This window comes from Parasteatoda tepidariorum, chromosome 1, assembly GCF_043381705.1.
Source record: "Parasteatoda tepidariorum isolate YZ-2023 chromosome 1, CAS_Ptep_4.0, whole genome shotgun sequence".
NCBI lineage: Eukaryota > Metazoa > Arthropoda > Arachnida > Araneae > Theridiidae > Parasteatoda > Parasteatoda tepidariorum.
The window spans coordinates 91,615,040-91,625,800 of record NC_092204.1 but is presented as its reverse complement, the minus strand read 5'-3'; the positions used below and the strand labels follow the sequence as shown (position 1 = coordinate 91,625,800).

Here is a 10,761-nt window from a genome sequence, read left to right as displayed (position 1 = left end):
TATATATATATTAAGCAATATGAATACTACCGGAATAAATAAATTGTAAAGAAAAAGGAATGTGTCTTTAGAGTTAAACTTTGTATAGTAGTTGGTTTATCAAACTGCCTCTTACCTATCTCTATTCTCGTATGCATGTTTACTGTCCCTTCATTTTTTTTACTATTTTCCTTTATTTTTTTTATTAATTACAGGTTCTAAAATATTTTCATTTAATTTTCACTAACTGATATTTTTATATTTTCTAGGTTTTTCTCTAAATTGTGATTGCCAATTGAAATGGTTAAAGACATCTCCTCTAAGCAACCATTCCATGGTTCTAAAAAACCTGGAAGGGGTAACTTGCAAGAGACCCCCTCATTTACGAGGAACACCCTTCTCCGATCTATCCGAAGAACATCTCATCTGTTCAAAATAAGAAAAATATATATTATAAATGGGTTTATTAAAATACAATTCAATTTTATATACTTGTAAATACATAATAAATATAAAAAAATAAATTGCTAATGGCAATATAATGATAAGCCACGTTTTCAAACTGTTTAGAAGAACTTTAATTTGTGGTGAAAAACGTCATGCTTTTTACATAAATAAGTGTACGTTTCTGTTTATTGTTCACCGTTTCTGAAAACAATATTAAGGAACAGTTGGATATAAAATGCAAATTTTTAAGAAATTATCACAATATTGCTTTCACGTGAGTTATAAACCATTATTCGTGATTTTAAATTTTTAAGAAACTTAATTGAAAGCTCTAATTTGCATCCATTTCCTTGGGTTTTACTTATAACCTATGTTACTTGTTTACAATTGTATTCATAAATATCCTACACAATGCTCAAATTAATAAAAAATATACACCTGAATAACTTTGAATCTAATGATCAGATTTTAACATTAAGATGCGAATTTTATGGTTCATGTCTGACAATTAGGTCTAATGGTCTCATGGTCAGACCTGAAGCATAAAGATGGTTCAGATTTGACTTTAAATATGGTATTTGATAAGTGCAGGTGATGTAGTAAATCAAAAAATCAGATACAAAAACACACTTTCCCAGAATTAACGTGCATTTTTTAGAGGAATTTTTTGAATCTAGAATATGGAGCTTAAGTCTATCTCTTGACCTATTATGCTTTGATGGTCGCAATTGTTACTGCTATTCAATCTGATTAAAATTTTCTCGCTGTTCTGAAAAGGATAACCACCTAAAACGAGAATATTACATAAAATCACGTTTTTTTTTAGCATAACCACTACAGGTAACATGGTCCGGAGACCGTTGTGGCTATGTAAGAAGCACACCCAGGACGTTATTTATGAAATACCGAGACCAAAAACACAGAAAAACTTGCGCAGATGGGACTTGATTGCAGATTAGACGTTTGTCATCGATTAAAAAGGGTCATACATCGAACAATTAAAATTAAATGAAAAACTTTGTATACTTTTCATTCATTGTAACAAGTCCAATACTTTGAAAATTGAATTTTATTTTAAAATCCGGTCATATGCTTACACTTATCACATATATTAGAAGACTTATCTTAATAATCTATTTGAAACTGAAACGACGGCAAATACGGACAGAGCTCTTATTCCGTCAGAGCAATTACCTTAAGTGAAACATAAAACGGAAAAATTTTCAGAAGTTGTATTGATAAGGATGTAGCGGAAACAGAAACTTCGAGGAGAGCGTAAGGAAATTAATTTACTTCAATTATATTTCAGGATAGATTAAAAAGCACCGGAGAAAATTGAAATAACATCCTTTTCGACTCAAATTTTAAGTATCACTACAATAAAGTTTCTGCTTCATTATTTGTAAAAAGAGTACAAATAATGAAGTAATCAGAGAACAAGTTATAAAAAATAATTGACTTTATGTCTAAGTAACAGCGTTGTTAAATGTAAAATGAAGCCCGCACTTGACAATTTCCAATAATCATAAAACTAGATGCAAAGGCTCATAGACCTTTTCAGATTGAATACAGAAGGATTTAGAAATTAAAAATTGCACTTTAAAGTGATAGTGTTTGCTAAATCAAGAATAAGAAAAGGTTTCAATTTAATGTGTCATAACTTAGCAACAAAGTTTGATATTTGTTCCAGATATCATGCGAATAAAAATGGAAAGAGAAAAGAAAGTGATAAAAAATTTGCTAGTTTTTAAACCTTTTCTTTCATAAGAACAATTTACTTTTCATTTTTAAGAAGAATTATTAAAAAAAGAAACTATTTACTTTATTTAAGAATTTTCAGAAAATTGTTTCTTTACTTTTGGTTACTTTATTTGCAAAGAAATTTTATCAATAAGAAACCATGCTTTAAAAATAATAATTTACTCGAATTGTTAATCACAACTTTAATAAAACAGAGTTAAAAAATTATACTAGATAAAAAATGGATTGCAGATGTGCAAAAACTGTATGAAATTTTAGAAATTTAACGGATTAAAAATCGGTAAAAAATTCCCAGAACGTTATTATTTACTCTCTAAAACAAGAACCAGCTGCTCTCCTGAAACTACTTTTAAAATTTCTCTTTTTTGTGCTTAAAATGTCTCAATCATTATACGAGTAAATAGGTTACAAAAGTTTTTAAAGAGAGAAAAAAAAGTATTTAGAAAGGGAATACGTGCTGCCATCTGCTTATTAGATATCAAACTAAGTTATTGGTAACTTAAAATGAGCAAAATTAATTGAGACAATGGCATTCCAGTTTATTTTACCAAGCAAATTACAGAAGATTATTTCTTATTGAACTTATTATTTTTATTGCATCCCTTTTTAATCAAGATGCGAGCCCCGGATTTCCGGACTCGCGCTTTATTGTAGGTACCCAATACGCAGAATAAAAATTAGTAGTGATGTTTTCAATATTTATAATGAAAATTTAATTAACATTTATTTACTACCTACCTCAATTAGAAACTATTTCAGCTTACAGGCAACTGAACAAGAAATCAACACGAAAATGTTAAAAAAGAACACATGTTTAAAAAAAGCTTATGTTTTACCTTGATGCTATACCTAAACAACTAAATCATATATCTAAATCAAATATTTATTTAACATTTATTTACCACCTATTTCAATTAGATACCATTTCAGCCTGCAGGCAACTCAACAAGAAATCAACACAAAAATGTTAAAAAAGAACACATGTTAAAAAAATTTTACCATGATGCTATACTTTCACAACTAAATCAGAAACATTTTGTGACCATGTTTCTGGACGTTTAACAATGTTTCAAATTATTTAACAACAGTTCTTTTAATATCACTCAGATAATTTTCAATAGCGCAGAAGGGTGTCAATACTCTTTACGACTTATAATTTTTATATATATTTTATACATAATATATAGTTTTATAGCAAATAATGAAATATAACTAACTAATTTGAGTTACGTTACTAAAATGTTTCTGAAACATTTAAGAATTATTTAATTTAAAAGATTTTTAATTAAAATTTTATAAATTTATTTTTTAATTGAAAAAACAATTTTTTAATTAGTTTTTTTCATTTTGTTAAGTAAAATGCAATTTTTAGGAAGGTATGTCATTCAGTAAATTTATACTTTTAGGCATTTTATTAAAGATTTACTTGTTGACCATTTTCAATTGTAAATTCTTAAAACCATACCTGTCAACTTCTCATGCTTTCCACTGAAAGTAACAGTAAAATTTAAGTTTCAGCCTTAAATGTTTAGAAAAAAAATTGGCAACTGTCACTTTCAAAGCATTCTCTGTAAGCATATCATGTTCTTAAGAACCAGTCGAAATTTGAAAACATTTGTTCCCTATATTTTTATATCACTACCACTTTAAAAACTATGGATAGATGGAATTTCCGGTTTGGTGATTGCGTTTGATGCATTTCTAAGCATTCTAAATAATATAAACTGATTGAATCTATATTAATATGGACTACTAATGTTATTGAATCGATTTTTAAACAAGACTCGAAAGTTACACTTCCCGACAGTTACTGTCGAGCTATTAAGAGATCTCCGTCTGGTTGAAAGACTTTTGCTGTGGAAGGAAGAGTAAAATTATTTAGAATTGGGGCGTATTAAGAAATGGCATAAGTATCCCAACCTAAACCAATGCGAAACGGTCAGCCCCTCACCCATATCTTCCCAATCATGCTCACAAGATTTTTTTAATTAATTAACAAAATGTTAATAAAAGTTATTAAATTGGGAATCAGATGAAATTTCGTAGTAATGTGAGTGGGAAAAGGGACCACTCCAAGCAGGTGGAGAAGATAATGATAGTAAAATGATCAACACACATTAAATTGACCAGGTGCATGAAAATGAATAGCAGTTCGGGGGGGGATAAGAGAAGGCCAGGTGAATGATGGTCAGATGATGTCATGAGTGTTATTGTAGTAATGGAGAATAGCTTTTGGGTCTGGTCTTCTACAAGTGGGGTCGTCCGGGTCGTAATTTGAGGTTGACCATACAAAGAGGTTGCCCAGCGCTTTTGAGAAAGTGATTAAAAGCTCTCTTTTTAAAAATATCACTGCGACTGAGCAATGAAATAAGTTTGAAGTTTTTTAAGGTCTGCACATCAATTTAAGCCTCTAAGTTTACATATGTAGGTAAATATTGCGTCCTCTTCACCAGTTGACTCCTCTTATTCGATTTATATTCATTCGTCTCTTTCTTTTGCTCTCTAGAAATTTTTTAAATTTGTTACCCTTATTACCAATTATCATAAGATTTTACTACCAATTTAGTGCAGCATAATCTTCCCGGACTTTTTTATTACATTTAATTCAATTCTAAAGTGAAGGGGCTGAGAACTTTGTGTACAGATTTCAGCATTTAATTTATAACTGGCGTTGAACAGCTGACCCAAAGTTTTGAGTTTAAAACTACATAGTGTTCAACTTCATAGTCTTGTAATTTTGAACCCAACCCACAAGACAACCCTTATGAAAAAATCGAGGTATAAATGAGGTATAAACAAGGTATATTTTAAAGGTATAAAGGAGGTTGTTATTGAAAGACGTCGTTGAGGTTGAAAAGGGTGCAAATGAATACCTCAAAACCAACCTCAAATATACCTTAATATATACCTCCAGAGGTATATATGTTTCAACTTGAGGTGTTTAATTTTACATCTTGGGAGAGGTAGATATTTACTACTTTAAAGTGTTTCATTTTCAACCTTAGGTTATTACTTATCAGCTTGAAGTATATTTATTTACACTTGTGGAAGTATTTATTCAACAACCTAAAGTGTGTCATTTTACACTTCAGGTTATTATAAATCAACCTCAGGTGTATGTTGTTCGACCTCAGGTAATTATTTTTCAACCTCAGGTATCTAATTTTATGCTTGTAGAGGTATATATTTTTCAACCTGAGGCATGTCATTTTACTCTTCAGGTTATTTCAAATCTACCTCAGGTGTAATTTTTGATAGTTGGAAAGGTGATTTTTTACTAACGTAAGGTGTATTATTTTTCACCTCAAATATAAGTTTTTATGCTTGTAAAGGAAATTTTTTTAATCAAACTAAAATATGCCATTTTTCCCTTCAGGTTATATTTTTTTATGCTAATGCTGGTAATTAAATATAATTAAAATGTTTCTCCTTAGACTGCTAATTTTTAACCTAAAATATATATCTTTTCACTTGTAGAGGTATTTATCACTCTGATGGAGTTTTTAATGTTACACATTAGGTGGTAATTACTTATTAACTTTTTACGGTCTGTCTTAATTTTCACTGCTAATCCTGATGCTAAGAAACTATTTTCTAAACACATAGGCGGAATACGGATGAATCTTTCTTTCGAAAGAATTTTCGACTGATTTCCATGTATTGTGTGAAGAAAAGTAAAATGCAATGCAAAGAATATATCTTCCTTTAATTTTGAAATACAACCCATTGGAATGTATTCTTCCTCACACAATTCAAAATAGGAATTTTCACTTAACGCCTTTAATTTATAGTTTGTGAACCTTGTGCTAATTTGCAATTAAATAGTTCATAAAATTTATTAATCTTGAATTAACATGTAGAGTTGAATAATGTTAAGTATGCTGACTCATAAACCTTAAAAGAACATTTCAAATGTTTCTGTAATTTTAATAATTTCAATTAAACTATCGTGAAAAGAGGATACATTTGTTTCAGAAAAATGTGGGAACTCATTTATATAGAACAGATGTTAAAGGCGCTAATTTTTTGTAAAAGCGAAATAACAGCAAATTTAAATAATTTAGCCAGCTTACAAATAAAAACTTTTATTAACAAAAAAAAATTAATTTTTCGTTCAAGAAATCAAAATTCTTGACAATTACTCTGCTTCTTCTGCAAGTTTGCTGTGCTTACGTTATTTGGAGCATTGGAACCTATAAATAAAAAATTTGAATTAGCGAGAGTCATATTTACATTGATAATGACAAATTTTAAAAGATTAGAATAATATTTTAAAGCTTATTTCGTTGCATAAATCACCTTTTATTATTATTTCTATTCAATTTTGAATAAATAAATGGTTTCTTTAGTAACAGCAGATGAATAAGAATAATAATAATGACCTGCAAAACTCTCCTCCCAGTATATTTCAATTCTTTATTTTGACTGTTTAAACATATCACTTAAAAAAGCTAATTTTTCTATAAGATGCATATAAAAACTGCTGTAGAAATAACACGCTTATTGAAATTCTTAATTTTCCAATAATTCAACCGACCATTTTTAATTATGGATTGTTATGCTGATATTTAAATTTTTTTCTCAGCAAATTTTGAATAAATTCAATTACACTGGCCTGCTTGTTTAAATTTTTAGTCCAATTTCGCAAAAGAAATTGTACTAAAACCAATTCTCAATGCTGCTGATTCCGAAAATAATTGTCTATCACGTAAGGTTTTTAAAAACAAAAGGTCATTTTCAACCTTTTATTTAATGTGATCAAGAATCAATCATCTTTTAATAAAAGAATGTAGAACATCAATGTTTTGTGTTTTTCATGCCCCATCGAAATAAAAGCAACATTAAGTTTATATGTTTACTTGCCTGAGGGAATAATTTAAGATAATGCTATAAAATAATGTTTTCAAAAATCAAAGATCATGCAAACTTTATCAGTAATTTTTTAGGTGAAAAGATTTCATTGAATCAAAGGAGAATAATTTACTTGTCTTTTTTCTTTTTGGTGTATATTTAGAGTTACTCCCAGGGGAAGGCTCTCCAGTTACTAGTCTCCACTTCCTCCTAGCTGCAGAGCACGTATTATTGACAGCCTTATTCAAACCTTGAAATTCTGGATGCCATTTACGGAGCAGCTCTGTAAAAGTTGCATGTTCAAGTTGAGTAAAATCAAGTTATATAAAAGTTGCATAGCAAGTTTCATTTGGAAATTTTCAGATGAGATTTTTTTTTAAGAAATTGAAGGAAATTGAAATATATATTTATATAACTTTGATAAGTTACTAATGTTGACAACAAAAATCCAGAGTCAATAATACTTTTAAACTTTTTTAACTACAATATAAGCAGATTAAGTATAGGTTCACCAAAATGATTTTAATATTTAATTGAAATAATAAAATTATTTTTTTGGAATAGCTGTCTCAGTAAATTTGTTTTATACAATATTCTTTGTGGATTAAAGATAAAAACTATTTTATTAGAGCACACTATTTATACGAAAAGTTTTCATGTTCTTTTAGTCTCTTTACGAGTCTTCACGAGTCTTATTAAAAATAAATTGAAAATCATTCCAAAATATTAAACTGCATCATGTTGATCTAGAATAATATTCAAGATTTTGCCTTAGCGGACTAAAAACTAAAATAAAACTAAACACAGTGGCGCGACAGCCCATAGAGGGCCAAGGTCTACTGTGCCCATTTCAGTTTTCTTGACCTTGGGCTCTGGGATGCAGGAGCAGATGTTCCGGTTAGGTGGTCAGCCGAACGCGGAACCCCCAGTGTTTAGTTCCCAAGCATGCTTGGTACTCATTTATCGACCCACTGAAGGGATGAAAGGCTGAGTCAACCTTGCCCGGCCCAAGGATCGAACCCAGGACCTGTGGCACGGAAGAGCGGGGCGTTGCCTTAGTGGACTAAACGGACAAAAAGTTTGAATTTTGCATGAGAATTTTTTAAGTGGATGCCAGTTTTCCTTTACCTATAGTTGCCTTTTTGCTAACTAACTTCAGATATTATTTAATAGGTGATACACATACAAATACTTTTAAGATACTCAACTAAACCAAGCTTATGTATAAAAGGGCAAGTAAACTTAAACTAGGCTGCATTAATTTCTTCGTAAAAATTTTAGTAACTTGTACTTGTCAGAATTCAATATGCTGTTGCTGGAATTATTATGGTGTTATTGAAGAAATGATTTCTGGTGAAAAGATGCGTTCTCTTAATCTTAATTTTAATGTTGAACTAAGCCATATTACACAAGTAACTAATTCTGGCAACTTTAACTTAATTCCTGTGACAAATATATCTTCTGTTTCTATTTCCATCCAGTGCGATGACACTGGGAAAATTTATTTTGCTAATGTGGTGAACAATCTAGAATTAGAATAACTTTTTTCTCTCTAGAGTAAAGTGACCACATTTTTATTGAGACAAATCGGGACAAATGGGATGAAATGAGAATTACAATTTAGTCAAACTTTCAACACGCACAATATATATATAAAAATACGAATAAATGTTTGCAAAAATATTTTCAACATCAACTGGAAGTAAGTCAGATGCTGTTTGAATAGTATAGGTATAGAATGTGCGCTGCACAACCTACTCCAATATTTTTTTGCTTCAAATGTTCGTTAAGTTTCGTAAAAACGTTATTGATGCCTCTTCTAGCTTTTCCACCAAAATTTACGTTAGTGTTAGCCGCACAGTGGGCAATAATTTTATTGTTTAAATAATTTTTTTTAAAAATACAGTTGACTCGCGTTATAACGACCCCATCGGGACTGCCCCAATCTGGTCGTTATATCAAATGGTCGCTATATCAAAATGAGCAAATTTCCTTTGAAAATCGGTCGCATAATGGTTTTAAATGTCATAATGCATGCATATACTATTTGTGGTATACATGTTATAAACTAAAGAAGGATAGGATGCATACATTAATAAAACATAATGACATTTTAACAATTGAATTACAACTGTTAACAATTAAGAATTTTATTTTAAAGTGCAGACTAAAAAACATAGTATGACTAAAAAAAAATCTAGTTTCTAATGAATTAATTTTTTGATGTACATAATTTGCGGTATATATAACGAATTTTTTTTTATGTACATAATCTGCAGTATTATAAAGAAGAGTAAACCGAGGAACATAAACGAGACTTCATCAGACGAAGACATTAATTTTTTGATGTGCATTAATCTGTTGAAGTTACATATTAAGAAGACTTAACATATGTGTGCTTGTTCAAGGTCAACCATTTAACCCCACTTTCCAATAGGAAGTTAGAAAAGAGCGGTGTTCAAATTCAGAGAGGGTCGTTATATTAGGAGTTGACCTTTTTTACGGTCGGTATAGCAAGAGTAAAATAACGTTATCTTTTATGGATGTGAATTGGGACTCCTTCACAGGGTCGTTATATCATGTTGGTCTTTCTATCACAGGGTCGTTATAACACGAGTCGACTGTAGTACTTATTAAATCAAAAATTATTTGTGAAGTTTCATCAGGCAATGAAACAAAATCTAATTTCAATTCCTGTTTCTGGATCAAAAAATCTAACAATTGTGGGAAATAATTTTAAATCTTTGTGGTTGGAAGCATCAGAATTCATGGATATAAATGCGCATTTTTCTAATTCTTTCTGCAATTGTGAAAACGAATATGGTCAAAAAACATTACAAATAATTGCTTCGGTTTTTGTCCTTGCACATGCATATTTTTTGTCGTACAATCCATTGATCTGAAACTTTGATTGTGGTTTATAGTGCGGAAAGCAAATAGCCCTTCTGCTAATGCTAGCTGTTTTTCCGTGTTGCTAAAGCTAACACTAAACTAAAGCTAACACTAACTAAGCTAAAGCTAAAACTGTTCCATTTTAGATGAGGAAGCGGTATTATTAGAAAATCTTTTGTGCCTCTTTGTCGCTAGATGTTTAGTAATATCGTTTTTTCCACCATGTGAGACCGAAAATTCAGCATTGCGTTTATCACACCGTACCATATAGTCCATTTTGTTACTTTTATTAAATGGAAATTCTCTGCTTAGCTCTTCATTAAATTTGCATCCTCTTTTATTTACTCGTCTTTTATTTTGTGGGTCAATACTAGAAATAAATAAAAAATTTACTACAAAGGCTAAAAAAGAGTATTAAATTTTACCTTATTGACCGTTACTTTGTGGCGACTATTGCTCAACCTTAGTCAATCAAATAATGAGTCAAACCGAACGTCAAATTGAAAACAACAAACCGCACTGTCTAACGGCAGTCCGCACTTATCTCAATTAAGCCGAGACGTAAAGACAATGATTCGCACACCACCGAGTAAATCTAACTTGGTACACTGCCTAATTTAGTTTACTCTGCACGCATTTTATGTATTTTTTATTTCTTTATATTCACCATAATACTTAATAAATAATAGGAATATATTTTTACAGTACATTTAAAATAAGAAATGCAGATATTTTCTAAAAAGCGGGACATTTTTAAAAATCGGCGGGACGCGGGACAGTCCACCAAAAAGCGGGACTGTCCCGCCAAAATCGGGACGTGTGGTCACTTTA

At 30.3% G+C, this 10,761-nt stretch overlaps 1 long non-coding RNA gene and 1 pseudogene across 1 annotated transcript; one reads left to right on the top strand and one right to left on the bottom strand.

Annotated features, from left to right (window-relative positions):
* LOC107438784 (uncharacterized) overlaps window positions 1-869 on the top strand; it is a 55,650-nt pseudogene extending 54,781 nt beyond the window's left edge.
* A 5,387-nt stretch (window positions 870-6,256) lies between these two features.
* Window positions 6,257-8,587, bottom strand: LOC122269857 (uncharacterized). The gene is made up of 2 exons (XR_006225439.2): window positions 7,172-8,587; window positions 6,257-6,380 (listed from the first exon to the last, which is right to left on the bottom strand). It is a non-coding gene; the product is annotated as an uncharacterized lncRNA (long non-coding RNA).
* Window positions 8,588-10,761: the final 2,174 nt, after the last annotated feature.